The 20,719-nt window shown below is 35.4% G+C and overlaps 1 pseudogene; it reads right to left on the bottom strand.

Annotated features, from left to right (window-relative positions):
• Positions 1-11,653: 11,653 nt before the first annotated feature.
• LOC119535414 overlaps positions 11,654-20,719 on the bottom strand; it is a 36,392-nt pseudogene continuing 27,326 nt past the window's right edge.

Genomic DNA, 20,719 nt, shown 5'->3' with positions numbered 1-20,719 from the left:
TGCCATCTTCTCTGAAAGTTCCTCTGGATTTGTTTTTAAAATATGTCTTTGAGGTTAGAATTCTGTGGTACTAGACCTTCATGACAGAGAGAATGTGAAATTCCATAAAGGCTTGTGTGCATCCATTTTCTGCTCCAATGCTGGTTTTGAGGCTAGGAGAAATCCCAAATCAAGATGTCATCAAGGACATGCTTTCTCCCAGAAGAATGTGGTGTTCTGGGCTGGCTGCTGATCTTTTGTCCTCAGCTTTTCTGTCACATGATAATGCACATGACAACCTCTTCTGGCTTCTCCCCTTTTGACTATTAGAAAAAGGTGTTAACATTCCCATTTTAAAGATGAAACTGAGACCCAGGTAGACTAACTTAACTTATTCAAACTCACACAGTGAGTGTGCCAATTCTGTCTGAGTCCAAAGCACTTTTCCTTTTCTCCATTCTGCTCAGCTTCAGTTCTTAAGTAACTCCTTGATACTATAACTGCTTGTAGAATCACAGTTTTGGAACATCAGAAATGCTCTGCTGAAGAATGTTCCTTTGAATATTCATTCTTACAAACTTAGTAGCAGTGGCCTAAAGATTAACTTTGTCCCACCATTTTTAAAGCTTAAACTTCAATGTATTGCTGTTCCCAGAATAAGTGGGACATATATGGCTTTGATCATCAAATATATTTCTTTGAAAATATAAAGTAAGAAGAGGAATGCCTCCTTTAGGCAAAGAACCTTTTTCCACGCTTGGGACATATCTGTGCAGATTGGGTCAAACACAGTATAAGCTTAAAATGCTCATATCTAGATGTCTACAGCATACTTAAAATGCTACTCTTGCTTAAACATTTCTCTCCTGCCTTTAATCCTCATTCATTTATGCATGCATTCAGTTAGTCAATCAGTGTGTCTGTCTGTCAGTCATTATGTGTGAGAAAAAAGTCTTTGTCTTCAGGGAGCTCTTCATTTGTTAGATGAGACCAGATTTGCACACAAATAGTTATAAAGCAGGATGTAAAAGGCAACCCAGGGGGCAAAACAAGAATGAGGTAAAATATAAGAAGCTGAAGAAGGTATCCCAGAAGGGGTATCCTCTAATTGTTTTTTACTGTAAAGGGCATGAAGACAGGGACATTATCTGCTTATTTACCATTATGTCCCCAGCCTACAGTAGTGTCTGAACCATAAGACACATGCCAGATAAATTGAGCTAAATGAAAAGGTAACTCATTATGTCTGTCCGTAAGTCTAGGAAAGCGAATAGGTGTACTCTCTTATCCAAAATAAAGTTTTTAAATCAATCACTCATCTACACAAAGTCCAGATTTTATTGCAAAATGTATCCTTCCTTCATTTTTAAGTTCCCAGTAATTATGCAGAGTCCATTCAGATAAGCATCCCTGAGTCCTCTTCACACCCTGGGATCTCTCTCTCTTCTTTCCTAAGATCCCTTGTGTCTTTCTGCCCTCTCTCCAGTTCCCCTCCTGCAAAATGGAGAGACAAAGGTCTCAGATACTTGAGGCCAGCCTTCATGCTGAGGAGGCTTTAAATCTTTCCAGTTCTCCAGAATGAAACATCCTAAAAGTTAAGTCAGACTTTCTCTTGTCTGAAGGCTTTCTCAGGAGCCAGAGGAGCTTACTCAATCCAAAATCAGGCAACTGGAGAAGCACAAGACAGCAGTTGGTAGCCAAGTGTCCCATCTTGCACTTGTGGTGAAGCAGTTCCAAGAGGTCTTTCACTTGATTCCTCAGAGTGGCCCCAGCGAGGTGAAGCTCTGGATGCCCATGGCAGCAGCATGGTCTTAAACACATGCTTTCCTGGCTTACCTTCTGCATTCCACACTTGTGTTTTCTGCAGCTAAATTCTTCCTCAGTGTCTGCTTTCCAGGAACCTAAGCTATAACACTGATCTAAAATGTATCTCTGTATTTACCCAGGCTTTTCTTTACTTTTCTTTCTCCAAAAAAAAAAAAAAAAAAAAAAAAAAAGAATGTGCTTTCTTTCTCTTAAATCAGCCTTTTTACTATTCTTTGTGGTTTTTGTCCCCCCTTCTATTTTCAAGCATTGCTACCACTATGATCATCCTTTTCTTTGCTGGTTTCTTATCAGCTTTAAACAAACTTGAGCCAGTCCTAAACAAGAAAAGCAAAAGGAAACAATCCCCCAAATCCTACTTTCTTTGATCCCAACTACCCCAAAGTCATGTCTTCTATCATCCCTTCTCCTTCTCGTGTCTTGAAGGAACAGTCAACACAATCTGTCTCAATTTTTCATCACCAATTCACTTCCTGATTCATAACAATCTGACAATCCCTATAACAAATTGAACACATTTTTTGAAAAGTTACCAATAATTGCCAAAGTGACAAATCAAATAACTTCCTCTCAGACTTCATATTCTTTATTTTCTGATGTGATGTATTGTTGAATGTCTTTCTTCCTGAACTGTTTCCTGTTAGCAATGCATCCATTAATCTGTCTCAGTGTTTTCCTTCCTCTCATTTTTTCCCAATAATCTCTATTTAGTGATTTCAATCTCTCCCATGTTTTTTATTCTAATATTAATGCCTAAGATGACTTTTCCTTATGAAAATTAGGTTGCTTATATCAATTTGTCTGAAATAAAATTTATCTTCTTCCCAAACCCATAACTGATTTATTCTTGTGTTTCTTTGCTATTATTTATTAGCACCACTATCGACCCTGCACACCAAACTAGCAACTTTTGGAATCTTATTTCTATATCTATGCTTTTTACTCACCATATCCAAATGGCTACCAGTTCTCATCATCCATGAATTACTGCTTGAATCCATCTTCTCCACCACAGCTTTGCTCTAGATTTCCTCACCACTTTTCTGAACTAGACTCCTATTTGTTTTTCTGATTCCAGCTCTTCCCATCCAATCATTTTCCATAGTATGCTAGACATTCCTAATGCTAATAAACTGATACACAAATATGATCATCTAGTAGTTATTTTACGAAAGATACTATGACTTTTCACAGCTCTATGCTTTTTTATGCCTAGGTTTTCTTCTCTTTCTGTAAGGTCATGAGTTTTGAGTTCATTTTAATATTGCATTTGAAATCACCTAATTCTCTCCTTCCATACTATTATCAGTTTGTCTAGGGCTTTGAAATGTTCATCACTAGAAAAAAAAATGTTTTTTTATTTGATTTCCTAATTTGGTTTGATAATTATTTCACTTTCAACTTCTTCTGTCCAATATTGTAATAGGCAGAAAAGGATGGTCTTTAAGCTACATGCCAGTTTTTTTAGGGGGTGAAATTTAGGTTGGGTTGTTGGTGACTCCTGATTTACTCCTGGGCAGTGAGCCCAACCCTCCTGGCAATAGTAAGGGCAGAGAGGGCCTTCTCAGCAAGGTGCTGCCTGGAAGACTATGGGCCCAGTCCTCTGCCTTTTTTCTGGTGCATGTTTCCTTCAGGCAGAGATTAGATTAGGAAGTGAAACCAGAGGGATAATTTGGATCTAGAGCTTCTTGATTTACTCCCACACTGTCAGAATCAGCAGGGGAATTCACAGGCCTACTCCATCTCAGACATGCATCCTTGGATTTATAAATGTACACAAAGTCAAAAGATACTAGTTTCTTTATTTTGTCTCTTGGCTGCACCTGGGTTCCTCATGTTAAGTGGCCTTATAATGCCAGGTATTTGAGGCCATTTTCAGTCTGAACCTAGAAATCTTTGATTATCACAATATGGGGTATATTTTGGTATCTCATAATATCACTTTATCACATGCAAAGTACTTCTGAGCCATAACCTACAGTTGCAGACAATTTTATATATCTATGCAAAGAATCTTCTGTTTTTTGCTATATCTTGTGGACATCAGTAAGTGTAAAATCAACCTAGCTCTTTTTTTTTTGCCACCGTTGTAATTTTGTTCCTCTTTTTTGGTATTAGTCTGTTTTTCCACAGATTGTTGTCTAGTTATTACTAACTTACAGTTTTCACTAGGACATAATTATTTATTTCATTACCAGCTTAATTAATAATTATTTTATAGTTTTTAATAATTTACTGACCATAATACCTATGTCATGACATATAATTGATTTCCATTCCACATAGTAACATGAGGTGTATCTCTCAAAGGTTTGTTTTTTTATCAGATGGCTTAGGAAGCTAAAACTAAACATTAATAATGTAATTATTTCATTTGTTAATAGTGAAAAACTATTTTAGAATCAAAAGATTTTGTAAAGGCTTAGCATAAGAAATGTGTAAATGCAGCATATAAATATTAATGCTATATTGTTCTTAGTATCTTACATCTAGACATTTTTATATTGGATTGGAAAGTTAACTGAAGGATTTACAAAAAGAAAAAGATTAACCCAGCAAAGACCAAGAAGCCAAGGTAAATGGAGAAGCAAGACATGTTTAATCAAGGAGAGTAATGTTTTTCAAGATGGATTTATTTAATTTCCATCATTCTATTACCTCTATCACAGTTTCAGTTAGAGATGGAGTTTATTCAGTATGAGACTAAGAATCAGATTTAGAGGAAGTTACTTTTCTGTCAAATAGCTTATAGCCACCCAGATTATATATACAGTAACACATATGCTCAGATATGAAAATTTTGTCTATCAAGCTATATATTAGATATTTTGGGTTCACAGAAACACTTCTAAAACAAGTCAGAGTAGAATGCTATCAATGTATACCAATGCTAGCAATAACCAGAGAGTCTCAGCCTCACACATTTTGTAAATAACAAATGATTCATTAATTCATAAGAACTGCAAGTTCTGTCTATATGGAAGCTATTGTTTAGATGAAATTGCATATTTAAAAAATTTTATATTATCATATTTTCTTTGGCATTGCTAAGCAATACACTGAAATTTAAATATTTTTCAGGGGAAATCAAAGTCAGTTTCCAGCAGAGAAAATGTCAGATTTTGGTTAAGGAAGCAAATGGATATTTTTGATCTTTAAATTTATCCCTGCAGGTGATTACAGTTCAAACCAAGGTCTAAGCCTCAAAACTATATTAAAATGAGGATTCTCATTTTGGCTGGTAAAGCGAATACTTTGCATAACTTATACTGCCCCAGGTACTAATACTATTTTTTTAGAAAGCGTTGGTACTTTTGCTATTTGAACCAAGGTTTTTCAAAACAAGAATTTTCAAATGAACAGAAACTTGCTATAAGGAGAATTTCTTAAATGTACTGATAAATGGGGACAGTTTTTCAACAAGGAACATATTAAAAACTTGATCAAATTATTCAGTGAAATTTAGATTCCAAAAGAAGGTGATATTTGCCATGCAATCTTACCCAACATTGAATCATATTGGCTGTTGACAAAGTGAAACTAATTGGCAATTGTTTCCCTGGCATGTCTACTTTATTTCAGTTATAGACTTCTTTGCATTTGTGTGATATTAGGTAATGTTCAGAGTACTTTCAGAGACTTTATCTCCCTTGATTTTCTCTATTTTGTTTCCAGCATGTCAAAACTGGTCCAGATTAAAAAGCATTGACATGTACTTTTTATGTATTGATCCTGATACAGGATCAACTCAAAATCCAGGTAGTTCAAATAATCTCTTCAATGTTGTGCTTTGCAAGGATCCGTTTGCTTCCTAAAATCTCCCTCACTGTTTTATTTCTTATCTAAAATTTCCACATCTTTCATTTAAAAAAAAAAAAATCATTCATGCATTCATTCTTAAAATATTTATTGAGGACTAATTTGTTGAAACTAACTGCATTTCCAATCATGGAATAGCTACAGTATTGGGTCCAAATCTTAGTATTTGATGCTGTAGCACATGCAGAGGATTCACTATTTCTCTGAAGCTCCAACTGGAAGCAAAAGTAACAAACCCAGCCATCTGTCATTTAAACGAGAGAAGATACTGCTTAAGCAAAGATATATTTATTATTCCAGAAATACTGTACTCTCCTCAGCAGAAATGAATTGCAGTTTTTTTCAGATTGTCAGTATTCCAATTAAGCTGCCATTTTCATGATGTTTGCTGCATGATTATCAAAGGGTGTGGCATCCAATACCAAGAAAGAGCTAAAAGTGGTTGGTGAGCCAAAGTGTCCTCGATATCCAGTCTCTATGATGCTGTTTCTTTATTTAAGTCATCTTGTATTTTATACAGAGTTGAAAGGCATTATTCAAAATGACTTGAGCTAATTATTCATTAGGTGGTCCAAATATATGCTACAATGGTTCTTCCAATTGTTACCAAGCGAAAAAAGGGAGAGCAAAATCACTTATTGTTTGGACCTCAGACAGCAGAGAAAGGTTTAGTTTGGCCAGGGACATTTGGAACATTGTTTGGTAAAGGAGATGATATGATTTGTTCGTTGACTTCATGTATATATGTACAGTAATATACAGTAATTAGATGGTTTATGCCTTTAAAACATTCATAGTTAGTAGCAGATAAGATAAATGCTTAAAAGAAAGGGTAAAATAATATATAAACAAAATGCTGTAGAAACTAGAATGGGCAGTACTCCTTCTGGCTGGCGATATTAGTAAGGCTTTATGGAGGAGGTTAGATTTAAGCTTTGTAGCATGAACACATTTTGAATATATGGAAATTGGAAAAAAAAAAAAAAAAGTTAAGCTCTAACAACAGATATGGTCCTGTGGGTAGGTTAGAGATAAATTTTAGAGGTCTATCATTCAGGATTCAGTTGCAGCCAATATAATCCAGTCTAACTAGTTTAAGCAGAAAGGAAATTAAACTCAGAATTAAATATTTTATGGAATCTTTGGAAAGGCTGGGGAAACTTTGCCAACAACATATGTCCATTAACCTCCATCCCTATCCTTTTTGCTATTATCACATATGTCATATCTGCATATGATACAAACCCCACAGTATGTGAAAATGCTTTCTTTGAACTATCATATATAATTCAAAGAAATTAAAAGAAAAAAATATACTCTTTTACATTTACATATTTATTTACTATTTCTGATGCTCTTCATTCCTTCCCATAGATGTGAATTACCATCTGGTATCATTTCCCTTTAGCTAGAAAAAAAATCCTTGAGTTTTTCTGTAGTGAAGGACTTCTGGCAATGAATTATCCTAGTTGTCTTTTTCTAAAAATGTCTTTATTTTTCTCTTTATTCCTAAAGAATAGTTTCCATGGATATAGAATTGTAGGTTTACAATTTATTTTATTTTTCCAGAAATTTAAAGATGTTTTTCTGCTGCCTTCTGGCCAGCAATGTTTCTAATGAGAACACAGTAATAATTCAGATTGTTGTTATCCATGTATACTAGATGGTTTTTCTCTGGCTGCTTTTGAGATTTTTCAATTATACTTTGATTTTTGTCAGTGAGTACAATGCACCTACATGTGGTTTTCTGTGTTTTGTTCCTGCTTGGAGTTTGCTGAGTTTCTTGAATTTGTAAATTAATGTTCTTCCACAAAATTGGGAAATTTCAGCTATTATGTTAAGTATATATTTTTTGCCCATGTCTCTTCATTCTCTCTTTTTACAAACTAATTATGTGCATATTATACCTTAAAATATTTTCCCTGAGATCTGTGAGGCTCTGCTCATTTAAAAATAAACTAAAAAAAAAGGGGGGGGGCTTTGACAGTAATTTCTGGCTTACAGAAAAGTTGTAAGGCAGTACTAATAGTTTTCATATACCCCTCACCCAGTTTCTCCCATTGCTAACATCTTACATTATGATTGTTCATTCGTCAAAACTAAGGAGCCAACATTGGTACATGACTGTTAAATAAGCTGCAGATTTTATTTATATTTCACTGTTTTTTCATTAGCAGTGTTTTTCTGTTTCAGAATCCAGTTGAGGGTAGCATATTGCATTTAGTTGTCTTGTCTCTTAACTCCTTTGGTCTATGATAGTTTCTCAGTTTTGCATGACATTGATAGTTTTGAAGAGTACTTTTTGTAGAATGGACCTCAATTTTGTAGAATGCCCTTCAATTTGGGTTTGTCTGTTGTTTTTCTCAAGATAACACTGGGGTTTTGGGGTTTTGAAGAGAATACTGCAGGGTTGAAGTGCCCTTCTCATCACATTGTATCAAGGTTACATGATATCCATACAATATCAGTGGTGAGGTTAACTTTATCAATTGTTAAAGTCATGTTTACCATGTTTCTCCATTGTAAAGCCCAATTTTTCATTTTCCATACTCTATTCTCTGAAAGTAAAATACTAACTCTAGCCTACCTTCAAATGTTGGGAGATTAATCTTCATCTCCTGGAGTGGAAAGCGGCTACCTATATTACTCAGAATTCTTCTCTGAGAAAGATTTGTCTCTTCTCTTGCACCTATTTATATAGTTATGGATAGATAGGTAGGTAGATAGATGGATAGATAGACAGGTTTGAGGTTATAATCCAATGCCATATTATTTTATATTGTTGCTTAAATTGTTCTAGTATTGGCCATTTGGATACAGTCAAGTTGGTTCCTGTGTCACTTTAACATGTCCTCAATCTTTTTTTTTTTTAATCACTTTCTTACTGTATAGATTATAAGATGTTCCAGACTTATCTTGTATTTTCTCTGGCACAATCCTAGAATCAGACTGTTTTTGTTTGCTAAAGCTGATGAAATACAATATCCCAGAAAAGGGTTGGTTTTTACAATGAGATTTATTAACTTAAAAGCTTACAGTTCTTAGGTTGTTAAAATGTCCAAGTCAACGAATCAACAGGTGAAGCTTTCTCCCCAAAGACTGACTACCAGCGATTCTCATCTCCTTTGTCACATGGCCAGGCACATGGCGATGTCTATTGGTCTCTCCTTTCTCTCCTGGTTTTCATCGGATCCAGCTTCTTGCTTCAGTGACTTCCTCTTTCAGCTTCTCTGGGGCATTTTTTCTGTCTTAGCTTCTGTCTGTCTTATCTTCTTATAAAGGACTCCAGTAAGAGGACTAAGACCCACAAGGGTCATACATCAACTGAAATAATCTAATCAAAAGGCCCCACTCATAATAGGTCTACACCCACAAGAATGCATTAAAAGAACATGATCTCTTCTGGGGTAAAATACAGCTTCAAACTACCACACAGACATTTCTCCAAGTAGCTCTGGTTCCTTTCATTGGAGAATGGTATTTAGAAACCAAGGTCTGGACACTGGATGCTGTTCATTACTATCAAATTTTTTCTCATTGTTTTTCATATTGGATAATTTGTATTCATCTGCCTTAAAGTGTTCTGATTCTGATTCTTTCTTCTGTCATTTCCGTTGTGTTGTTAAGTCCTTTTCTACCAGAGATTTGGTCAGACTTCATTCAGAGACTTTTTCAGATTTCTAATTAGTTCATTTTTATAGTTTGTGTTTTTCTTTAATGAGATTTCCTATTTGTTCATGAATTTCAAGCATACTTTCCTTTATATCTTGGACATAGCTCTTATGACTGCATTAAAATCCTTGTCTCCTAATTCCAACCTCTGGTTGATCTTGGGGGTTTGTCTCTGTTGATCAACTTGAGGTTGGTATATTTCTCTTGAAAACTATCCTCAAGCTAAAATTCTTAAAAATGAAAAATTCATCCAGTATTGTTCCCTTCTTCTAAAATCAAATCCCTTCCGTTATCTGACTCCTTGTAGTAACTCTCTAATTGTGTATTTTGATCATAACCCATAGTTATTTTATGTGGTCTCGGTCTAATAGGAGCTACAGAGCCATACTAAAAGCAGAAATATTAAAATGATATAATTTTGGAAAAAAAATTACTCAGTTTAGGAATATCTTGGAAAATTATCAAATTCTACTTCACAGGCAAGGTACCTCATACCAGATTTACTGATTTGTAATTATAATTAGCAGAAAATGAAGTAAATCAAGCAGAATAGTGAAAAAAGAGAGGGGATCCTTGTGTATAAATAGCTTTAATAAATAAAGAAATTAAAACTTTGCAAAATCACTATAAACCTTTTTCTAATACATGAATTCTCAATAGATTTAAATCACTAGTACATAGAATACACATCTACATCACAGTAGAAATTTCAAATTAAAATACTAGTAGGAATATATGTATGTAAATATATGAAAATAAAAAAATATAATTTTATTTCATGTTTTGTCTATTTTACTTCCTAGCTATGGAAGAAGTAAAAGTAATGATTGAATGTTATTATGGCTGGTTCTGTGGTCCAGAAAAAGACTATCATAAATAGCCTTGCCTTAGAAAACTCAGAAGTTAAATTTACTGCTCTCTTGCCACATGCACTAAATGTGGACATTGTCAGGACTGTTTTTCTTTTCATAACAGAATCCAGCTTATATTAATGAAAGTTTATGTTTAGAAACCTCATCTAAGTGGAGGAAAGATCAATTTACTCTTCACAAAAACTTCATACTGTCATTTTACCAAGCTAATTTTTATAAAATTGACAATAATACAACTATTTTATTTTAATGTTTACATGGAATTCAGTTTTGTTAAAATTGAACTCAGCCAATATTGTTGTTCATACGCTAATACGAAACAGTTGATTGGATTATATTTTTCCCTTTCTTTTCCTGTCAAATTAACCAGTATAAATAATAATGGGAAATTGCTTCTCTTTATTGGTAAAACAAAATGTTTTGGGCTTAGTTCATTATCATTATGGATAATTTTTCTTGAAATATTATTGATACCTACCTTGCAATTGTGCATAGAATGTTGTAGCTCTTTTTCTAGAACCAATCACTTAGGATAGGTTTACATTACAGTATTTTTCCTTCTTCATATGTATGCAACCTTTTGACACACAGAGAAGCTGCATAGCTTATACAACATATTTTCTTCTGAGAAGCAAGTGGGAATTGAGAACAGTTTTCTATATTTTGTTCTTAAGACTGCTGTTAAATTTATCTGAGTTTGTAGTCCATGCAGTTAACAATTTGGTAATAATGAAAATCAAAGAAAGTAATGAAATAATAGCTTTAGTAACCCATGCTTTTTGAACCCATGGAATTTCCTTTCAATTTCTCCTTTAGAACTCCAACTTTCCAATTTAAATTGTACCCAGAATTACTTTTCTGGTGATGTTCATTGTTTGTTTTTTTTTTTTTTTTTTTTTTGTAGGTGAAAATATTTCCATTTTAGTATCATTAAAAGGTAGATCATCATGACACAAATCTGTATTTAGATGTTCTGAAGTTTGTCATTATTGGGGTTAGTTCTGCTTGTTTCCACCACTCTGCCTTTAATAGATTAATCACAAGGCTTTCTTCTTCAATAGAAAGCTTCTTTTAGAAATCTGTAACTGAATAATGACTGTTAGACTCTTGAGTTCTTGGCACTGTAAGCCAAAATGGTTTCAAAGAGCCTCTGCAACTTTCTAATTGCCATGCCATCCAGTATTTGATAGCTGATTCTTCAGCTGTAAGCAAATTCCCATGATCGCAGTTCCCAATTCCCTTTGGACGCAACCATCATTATTTGTTTCTTGTGTGTCCTTCTAAAGATACTATTTTGCAAACAGGAGAAAATGGAAATGCCTGAAGTCCTGAACATAATGAATCCACTGAAAAATGTTGGCTTCTTAGGTATAGATGACTTAATGGCATTTCTAACTCTCTTGAAATATAAAGGCTGCTGAAAACTGGTTCACTGCCCTCTGCTTCACACTGGCTTTGAATGGTCACAGTTTCTGTGGATTTGCATTTTATATACTCAGTGCCAATTCTGTGCTTGGTAGTAAGATCGTATCCTCTCATTTCTCTTGACAAAATTTCTCTTTATCCATGTAAAAATCTTTCTCGTAAAATTCCAAATCCTCTTGATAAGAAAAACATTCCCTGAAAATTTAGCTTCTGTGAAGATCTGTCCTTTGAAATCTAAAAGGGGGTCTTTACAAAAATAGTTTTAGTCTACTCAAGAGAGTATGCAAAGTTGGTAGCTGACTTCTATAGGCCATCAAATTATTTACAAAAATTATTTCTTCATCAATAGACAAATCTTGGTTCTGTGCTTGAAATACTGGACACTTTTCTAAACAGCTGGTAGGTGTAAAGACTTCACTATAGTCCTTTTGGGTGTATAAGCTGGCTTCTTCTACTTCAATTTGGGAGTTTGGTTTGAACTTGGAACAACTTCCTCTTGTCCATGGCTTCTGAAATTTATCATCAGTAACTCCCGCATGAAAATTTTCATCTTGATACAAACATGAAGGGAATCAAAGTAATCAAGTGTCTCTGCAAAACTTCTATGTTCTCATATAAATAGTCTATTGCACAAACTTTGAATGCTGAAAACACATCTTCTTTCTTTTACAGGAGTACAAATTTCAACATCTGTTCCTAAAGAGTTTCTTTCTCTTGTGATACCTGACTGGTATCTGTCGTGTTATCTCACAAATCTGTTCATCAGAGATTTCAGAGCAGCCGGGCTCTAGCCCCACCTCTACTTTTTTTCTTTCTCTCAGTTTAAGAAACAGCTGCCACCGGCCTCTCACCAGCCTCTTCATTGTTTGTTTATATAAAGAAGACTGTACTAAGTAAGAAAACACAGCATGGCTTAGTGATACTCACTGCCTTGATTTGCATTCCAACTCTTTCATTTATTAATCGAGTATCCATGGGAACTGCCTCAAGTTTTGCATCTGCTAAATGGAGAAAATATCAGTATTTTCCATGTGGGTTTGTTAAGGAGATTAAGGGAATAAATGAGATATACCATGTAAAGTCCTCATAATAACACCTGTCTCATAGCGGACATGCCATAGTATTATACACTGATTCAATTTGTAATGGATTTTCATAAGGATGCAACAACGACATTTCACAATATTAGATACGTTATCCTTTATGTAGAGTAAATAAACTCTCTTTCACTTGGTCTGAAGTGTTGAAAGATATATATGCATGGATGCATGGTTTTTTTGTTTTGTTTTGTTTTTTCTATATTATGACTTGGTATTATCCCCCAGTGATCCCTAATGGAGAATTGAAATCTAAATGTACCCATGGGTATGGTATCCTTTTTATTTTTAAACTTATGAATAAGTCCTCTTTATGTGAAGAGGAGTTATTTACAAGAGAGAAAAATAGACTCTTCAGTGTAGATTTCTCTTTCTCCTCTCATCTTACAATATTTCTGATTTTTAGCATTAGCAATATACTTCCAATCTTTGCAATACACCAAGTAATTTCTCTGTTCCTCTTAACACCAGGTAATTTTTAAAACTCTTCTCAGAAACACTGCTCCCACCTAGACACAATCCACTCCACTTCTTCCATAAAATAGTGATAAATGAGTCAAGCAGTGACCTTTTATAACGAGAAATATCACAAGACTGCCTTTCTCACCGTATTTCAAGTGCATTTCCTCCAGAAAGATCATAAGAAACTATCTTTTATGCTCTTCTCTCTGCAAAAATGGTCAGCTCTTGAATTTTATGGTGATTCTTCCATGTGTAGAAACAAATGGGATGAAAATTCACCATATTCCATTAAAACAATCAAAGGCTTTGGAAGTCAATTTCTGTTTTCATTTAAATGAACATAATCACAAAAGTAATATGGAGATAATTTGTTATATTATATTTTTAAATCCCAGTCAATATTTCTTTATATGTTTAGGCTTCTGAGTTGTAAAATTCCATCCTAAATGTCCCAAAATTTAAAGAATAATAAGAATACTATATTGAAGTGAGCCTTTGATAAAATGGCCTTTTAGTCTCAGGAGCGTAAAAACAGCATTTGTATTAGTTTTACTTTCTTGACCAACCCAGGCAGAGCCAAAGCATCTGGGTTAATTAAGATTGTAAGAAATCATCAATCAACTCTTTGTGGAAGAACTATCCCTAATCCAGTCATTGTGGACCAGTAGAAATCAATTTCATTCTTTCAGGAAGGAAGTTATTCCTGCTATTTTCTTTAATTAGCCTTTGAAACATCAAGAATAAACTGTACTCAAGCTTCTGCAAAAGATAGTATACTGACACATATGAATTTAGGAAAGACAGTAAATTCCTCCCAGTATCTCAGAATCTGTTAAGAAACAATACTACCACCATAATAATAATAGGCGGTTTGGGGTAAGTGCTTTTTGAAAAGCAGAAATACATTGGAATTCAAGGAAGAGAGGCTTCTGATTGGAGAACAAGGAAACAAGACATTATAGAGAAAGTAGCTTTTGAGCTTGGAGTAAGACAAGGCAGAACTTTGGTAAGTTACTAGGAGGATCCACATACAAGCTTCAGGACACTGTAAAAGCAAGGGAGGAGTGTGAAGAGTGTGTGAGGACAACTTTCACAAAATATTTGCTGAGAAAGTAGTTATTGGAGGAGCTTACACCAGAAGTCTGAGGGGGAAGCATGTGGACTCCTAATTTCTTGGCATCATATTGAAAGGGATTCTTGTGTCAGTCAGACAATGCTAGATACACCATGGCTGTGCTCCAAGGGAGAATCACTTTCACAGGTTCTTTTAGTATAAGTACAAAAAACGTCTCATTAGTGGGGGAATAAATATTTTGGACTCAGCCATCAAAGAATCTGAGCTTAGGTGATGGTGATTTTTGTGAGTACTGGAAAAGCTATTTGTGTAACCTCTGGAGACCTTGGGAACTGTAGAATATTGCAGTCCCTCCTGCTGATAAAAGGAAGTGACTCTGCCATGGGAAGTTGGTGTTTGCTTTGGTGCAACATCTTATGGTGGAAGGGGGAAAAACTTCAGTTCATGTCAGCTTATTACTAGGCAACTTGGAGATCACAGAATATTTTTGGATAATGCTAGCCACTCTATAAGGTGTTATATAAAATGCATGTTTATGGGATAGTGAACAGCTCAATTTGCATGAAGGATAACATGAGGAAAAAGGTGATAAAAAACTAAGTGATAGTTTTGGGCTTGGTTGTGAATGGTAAATAGCTTTTCTTGTTTTGCATCAGCAATGAGAAGCCAGCAAAAAGTTTTAAGCCCTAGAGTGTTATGATCAAAGAGTTGCTTGGGAAATTAATCTAGCAGTGATTTACAGGATGATATACATGAAAGAATGCTTGGATATAAGGATACCTACTTGAGAGCTATTAAAGACAATCCATTAATAAAGATTCGTATGAATAAAGCTGACAGTGGAAATTGGAAAAGGAAGAGCTGGATATGAGTGAGGTTATAAACAGTGAAATTATGGACAATGATTGATATAGGGGGAGTAAAAATTCTGAGATTTCAAGCTTCAGTTATAATCCAAAGGAAAGACATTGCGAAGAAAGTACATTAGGGAAAAATGAAGGCTTCAGTTTTAGATGTGTAATATTAGGAAGCTAATGGCACACCTGGTAGACAATGACCAGAAAACTATTAAACATATAGGACTAGAATTTGGAGATAGATTGGAACTGAAGGTACAGATGCAAAAGTCATCTACTTATAGACAATGCCTTCAATCTAAAAGATCTACCTAATTGAAAACAAGTGAACTAGCAACTGATGGAATAACATTAAGAAAGGTTTGAATTGGAGAGTGTGAACAGGCCTTTCAAAAATATCCTAGATTGAAGGACAAACAATTCTGGGATCCTTGTATCCAAATTCTCTGGATAGAGATATGGGCATTCTGGGAGAGCTTAAAGGAACCGATAAAGAGTAGACAGCAACTTTTCATAGTTAGGCACTTTTATTAATGTGAATGTGTTGGGTAGTCATTTGTAATGCGGTGAACCAGTTCCTTCTCTGGAGGTTTACATCCTGTCCCTCTTTAGAGGATGTGTACACATTTCTTTAAAATGGCTGTATCTTGTCTTCACAACACAGCCTCCAACAGCATAACCTGGGTGATTTTCGTGACAGAAAGAAATGAAATATGACTTCAAGTTTGGAAAAGAGTCTTAGAAAGGAATTTTAACTAAGCACTGACCTAGGAGAAGCTGACTTGAGTTTCCTATTTTTCTTAGTGTGGTTTATGAGTACCATTTATAGCATTCTTGCATCTATGTGAGACAGTATTGCAGAGGCTAAATACAAGTATCAAACAAGTCTCGGTTTCAATCCTGCTTTTGTCATGTAGCAGTTATGTGACCTGAAGAAGATTACCTTTTCCATATCTCTAAAATAGAGCTAGTAATATTTTCTTCTCAAAGTTTTGTGAGGAAAGAGTTAGTTATAGAGAGTGTAGTACAGAGCCTGGTACATATATGTTTTCCTTATAATTAATGAAGCAATCTCACTCTTATGCTAAAGCCCCAGGGCTCTAATGACCTGTGAATAGACAAGTAACACCCAATGACAAGGGAGTGTTTCAAGTACTTTTTTCTGGTCTCGGTGCTGATGAAATATCAACGTTTGAATTCCTCTGGAGGCTCTCATGCTTACAGAGTAATAGTCACCATGATGTAGTAGGTATGAGTTAATCTGAATTAGTATTTTGATTAGCATTGGTATTAGAAGTAGAACCTTTTATTGCTGAAACATAAAAATGCAGTCTCAATGCCAAGGACTTTTCTATTCTATTTATTTTTAAAGCCATGGATTTGGCGTTCACATCTTCAAAAAATTTTTATGAGGTAAAAAAGCCATTTATGCTAATGATTCACAATCTCACTTAATGGATTTATGCTGACTCCTGTTGGACACTGTTCTCTGTCATTATGATCTATTCTTTGTCCACAGGAGGCAGAAAGGGAGAAAGGACATCTAGCTCAAGCACTGGCTCATAAACTTTGGAGACGGTTCCTCAATTTACAACAATACTCATATTGGACATGTCAGTGCCACCCATCCTTCTTTTGGAAAATTCTCCTCTTCTTCTTCTCTAAATGGTACTAATAGGGGATGTAATCACAATCACAAGTGTTCCCCCTGCTTCCAAAGAGATAGGGATATATCCTATGATGGACCAAATAACAGTCTCTATAGCAATCTTCCAAACTGAAGAAAGAAAGGACTCTTTTCTTTCAGGGTTCAAATGTAAGGTTATGTGAGCCCAGAAATTTCTTTGGTCATGATGTTAGCCTTAGGGAGATAGCTGACTTGAGAGCTGAAGCTGCACACATGCAGAAGCAAGAGCGATTGAAAGAGTGAGAGATTGGGGATGGGGGGGTGGGGGGTTTCCATTGTTATCCCAATTCTTTCCATTCTTTTACTTTGATTACATGCATCAAGAAATTGCTTTCTTAACTTAATCTAGCTCAAATATAAACATCTCTAAATTTTAAGAGCCAGTGCTTTAGCTAGATTTTTTCCTCTGATGACAAAGAGGAAACACTTGGAAACAAAGAGACTGGAAATATAAAGGAATTTGTGCCTGGGAGAAAATGAGCACTGTGTTCATTGATGAAATTAGCAAAATAATCAAAGCTGTTAGTGTTTCTGCTCTGTGAAGTGTCCTACCAGCTCTTTAAATCTAGGAGCCCTATCACCCATTAGGAAACCTTGTGATTCACTGAAATTAGAAAAAGACAAAAACTCTTCTTGCTCAAAGGAAATGGCCCTGTGATGCAATTGTTATTCTTCTACTCATTCTTAAATTTGCTTCTCTCAGTTTACATTTCATAAAACTTATTGCAATATACATATTAAGTGCTCAATGGATATTTTGATAATGAGAAAAAAAAATCTTTGCTAAGTGTCATGCTTATGCCAGAAACTATAAATTTTATTTGCAGGGAAATAAAAATGAATCGAATACAGTTATCTCTTCAGGATCTACAAGTTTGAAAGGGGGATTCCATGGGTAAACAAGAAATTATGACCATGTGATAAGCTCTGTATTTAAGGTTCAAAGTGGCATGAATTTCCATGGGAGGGCTTCAGGCTGCCTTTTTTCTGGAGAATACAGAGCTGCCTACTTGGAGGAGATGGTATCTGGATTGGTCTTGTTGCATGATTAGGAATATGTCAGATCAACAAAAGAGAGAGGAAGACACTCCAATTTGAAGAAAGTACATTCACAAAGGCTTAATCAGAAAGGAACAGTATATTTAGGAAGTATTTTCACACATTTAATATGGTGTTGGAGAAAGAGGAGACTTGTGGGTGAAAGGAGACATGTTCAAACACTAAAGTTAGATAGGTTTCATTTGAAATGTGGGCCAAACTTATATGGAATGTGTTTTTATGCCATTAAGAAATAGTGAGATGTTTTTAAGTGTCCTTGAGAAAAGGTAGGAAGTCTTCAGTTCCATCATATCCTGAGCCTGAAAACAAACTAATTCCATTCAGCAAGTATTTGAGTCTGTGATGAGTCCTGGGTTAGGTAAGTTTAAGTTCAGGGCATTCAGTGAATTGAATTATGTAAAAATCTCATTATTATTATTATAACTTGAAGAATGACGGAGCTTTAAAAGTCATCACTATGATGGCCACTTTCTTAAAAGTAACATGACTGGCACACTAAAACTGTGTTCTGCAGAAACATGGCATGTAGAGTGTGGTGGTTTGGAACTGTATGTACCTCAGAAAAACATGCTCTTAAATTTAATCCAGTTAAGATGTGGCCCACCTCAGTCAGGATGGGTCTTAATGGGTCTTAATCCTATTATTATAGTCCTTTATAAGTGAATGAAATTCAGATAAGGAGAGAAAGCCAAGGAAACAAGCTGAAAGCAACAAATCCTGGAAGAGAAGGGACAGACCAGCAGATACTGCCAAGGACCTTGCCATGAGATAGAGGAGCCAGAATAGCCAGCAGCCAGCCCCAGAAGCCGGTCTTCAGGAAGAAAGCATTAATCACCTTGATTATGCCTTGATTTGGACATTTTCTCAACCTCAAAATCATGAGCAAATAAATTCCCATTGTTTTACCTGAACCAATTCATGGTATTTGCTTTGAGCAGCCAATGAAACTAAAATACAGGTCTAAAGTCAGAGTATTTGGAGTGGACCAAGAGGCAGACATTAACCAAAACGTAAAAATAACTAAATATGTAATGTATGTAAAAATAAGCAAAAGGCAATACATCTGTGGGATGATGCACTGAAGTAAAAGTAAAGTTTATTATTGGGGTCTGAGTGGGACTGAAATTCTTAAAATATCCCCATCAAATTTCAGAAAGATGTAGCAGAGCTGAGGCTGAGCACTAGAGACAGGAATGTATAACGAGTTTGGGGATTTCACTGAAGATACTCATCTTTAAAATACCGAAGTAAAATTTTGTAGAACCAATAATGCATCCCTGTTTCAGGACCAACATGAAAAAAAGGGATTAATTTAATAAGAAAGAGCATATCAATCCCCCTTTTAATTATCTCTTGTTTTCTTTTAATTTGGAAGCTTTCCCCTCAAACTCTCTTTCAGAAATGAAGAGAGTAGAAGGAGGTTGTAAGTTTCTTCCTGATAGGAATCTCTTCTTTTTCTTTACTTAACACCTATCTCAAGATAGATGCTCAATAAGTATTTTTTAAGTTGAGAATATTAATAGTTAAAGTCTTGCATAGCATTTTCTAGGTGCCAGACCCTGACATAAGTGTTTAACGTATAGTCTTTGATCCTTAAAACAACCTTATGAGTTATATAATAGTATCCTTCCTATTTTACATATGATGGAATTAAGCCACAGAAAGGCTAAATGATTGGCCAAGGTCAAACAGTTTATGAGTGGTATGCTGGTTTGAATCTATTATGTCTCCCACAAAAGCTATATTCTTTAATGCAATCTTGTGGGGGCAGACTTATTAGTCTTTTGATTAGGGTGGGACATTTGATTAGGTTGTTTCCATGGAGATGTGACCCACCCAGCTACAAGTGAGACCTCTGATTAAATTACTTCCATGGAGATGTGACCCTGCCCATTCAGGGTGAGTCTTAATTAGGTCACTGGAGTCCTTTAAGAGAGTTCACAGAGAGAAGGAGCTCAGAGAAGCTGAGAGAGACATCTTGGAGAGAAGTAAGATATGTAATCCAGAGTTTTCCCCTGGGAGAAGCTAAGAGCTGACACAGACCCAGATGCTTGGAGACGTAGACAGAAAGATGTTTGGAGATGCTAAGCTAAGACATGATGCCCAGTGTTTGCTCCAAAGAAGCTAAGAGAGGAGCCCTAGATACTTAGAGAGAAATGCCCTAGGAGAACAACTAAGGATGCACAGAGGCTGAGGGAAGGAAGCTAAGAGAGACAGAAGCCCAGAGATATTTTGGAGAAGGCCATTTTGAAACCAGAATCCAGGAGCAAAGGACAAGAAGACAACGCTACATGCCTTCCCAGCTGACAGAGGTATTTCGGACGCCATCTGCCTTTCTGCAGTGAAGGTATCCTCTTGTTGATGCCTTAGTTTGGACACTTTTATGGCCTTAGAAATGTAAATTTGTAACCAAATAAAGTCTCTTTATAAAAGCCAATCCATTTCTGGTATTTTGTGTAACAGCAGCTTTAGCAAACTGGAACAAGTGGTGAAAATGGGATTTGAATAATGAGCCTACACACTTGGTATCCACACAATCCTGTTCCTTAAATGAGAACACAAATGGGATTAAAGAGAGAAACTGAACTGGACTGGGGGAGATGAAGTGGACTTTGGGGAAGCTGAAGTTTGCAATCATCTAAATTAGTCATGATGTATTATCTAATACATAGCTAGTATATTACCTAGAACACAAAATCATATAAAACTAAACCTCATTGAATTTTCCTTCTGGAAATGGTTCTGCATCCCTCCAGTTCAGTTAAAATAAGGCTAATGCATTATGATATGTTATGCACACAAAATATTTGAACCATGAGTGGTGAATCTGGAAGTGGACTCGGATGAGGCAATCCAGTTCACTAGCTAGGAGGAGCTAATTCTTAATCCAT

Source organism: Choloepus didactylus, chromosome 5 (assembly GCF_015220235.1).
Source record: "Choloepus didactylus isolate mChoDid1 chromosome 5, mChoDid1.pri, whole genome shotgun sequence".
NCBI lineage: Eukaryota > Metazoa > Chordata > Mammalia > Pilosa > Megalonychidae > Choloepus > Choloepus didactylus.
The sequence above is the reverse complement of the archived record's forward strand: the minus strand, read 5'-3'. Positions and strand labels throughout refer to the sequence as shown.